Genomic DNA, 1,529 nt, shown 5'->3' with positions numbered 1-1,529 from the left:
AAAATGAGGCCTAGTAAACGAGTGTACAAATACTGTGCATTAAGTCAGTACATTATGTTTCTATCTTTCCTCAGTCAATGAAATACACACTAATGTCTATTTTTGTTTTGTATCAAAAGCTACCTGGTCTCTCCCAAAACCTGGCCTGGCACGGCCCCTTCTCATCCTTCCCTTTAAGAGCAGTCAGATTCTCTGATCCAGTGTGGGGTGCGGCAGCTGTGTGCCCTTTCCTGCATCAGCCAAAATGTCAGTATTGCTATGTATGTAAAAGATTGAAAGTTTGCGCAGGTTCAAATCCTGATCACAGCGCTTTCTTAATGTGTAAGGTGTGCTTTCTTGCTTGTGAATTGAAGCCAAGAGTTTTCTTTCAGTCGCACAGGAAATGACGCTCTTCCATTGAATAGATCGGCCTATTTAAACCAGCTTGCCATATCCTTAGCTGCTGGATGATGTTCAGTAAGTTCCCTGTGTCTCTGTGTCCCTGCTGAATTCCTGTTTCCTGTGTTTGATCCGGATTGCTCTTGACCACCCCTAATTGCTGCCCGCCTCCTGACCTCGGCCTGTTTACTGGACTTCTCTCTGCCTTCTGTTTAGTACCTCGCTGCCCGGCTGGCTTGGACTCCTTGGCTTCCACCTGACTACGCTCCTGTCTCTTGCTCCAGTAGCCTGCTGCACGCTCGGTTTGACCTCGGCTCTACTTGACCTACTCCAGTTCCAGGTCATGTATGTAAAAGATTGAAAGTAAGTATTCAATGCAGGGATGTCCATGGTCAAATACCAGTGCAAAAAGAAAGGAATTGTGGCGCCACGGTAGCGCGTCTGACTCCAGATCAGAAGTTTGCGTGTTCAAATCACGTCGGGGTCAGGTTCTTTTGGATGGCAAGCTACTAGCTTTCCATTGCTTACGCTGAGGAATCTTCTGGCACGTCATTAGACTGCAAGAAGGCCGGGGCCTCGAGCATTGACTGCAAGGCTGTCGAGCTGTGATGGCCGAGTCGTAAAGGAGTTGGACTTGAAATCCAATGGGGTTTCCCCGCGCTCCTGTCTCTTGCTCCAGTAGCCTGCTGCACGCTCGGTTTGACCTCGGCTCGACCTCGGCTCTACTTGACCTACTCCAGTTCCAGATCCTGGACTTTCAGCACTGCACAGTGTCCGCATCATGCTTGGCACTCGTGCTACTCGTTGTCTCTCCACTCTGTTCCCATCCCAAAGGGCGAGGGACGCGACCTGCAAGGGAAGCCTCCTCAACTATCGGTCTCCAACCAGGTAGGTGACACTTTGCGGGCTTTTTCTGTGAAATATTACCCTCTAAGGTGAATTCTTTGATTAACGTCGACTGGTGTCTCTCCTTTTCAAAATGAGGCCTAGTAAACGAGTGTACAAATACTGTGCATTGAGTCAGTACATTATGTTTCTGGCTTTTCTCAGTCAATGAAATACACACTAATGTCTATTCTTGTTTTGTATCAAAAGCTACCTGTTCTCTCCCAAAACCTGGCCTGGCACGGCCCCTTCTCATCCTTCCCCCT

Source organism: Nanorana parkeri, unplaced genomic scaffold (assembly GCF_000935625.1).
Source record: "Nanorana parkeri isolate BGI_ZX_2015 unplaced genomic scaffold, ASM93562v1 scaffold784, whole genome shotgun sequence".
Classification (NCBI taxonomy): domain Eukaryota; kingdom Metazoa; phylum Chordata; class Amphibia; order Anura; family Dicroglossidae; genus Nanorana; species Nanorana parkeri.
The sequence above is the reverse complement of the archived record's forward strand: the minus strand, read 5'-3'. Positions refer to the sequence as shown.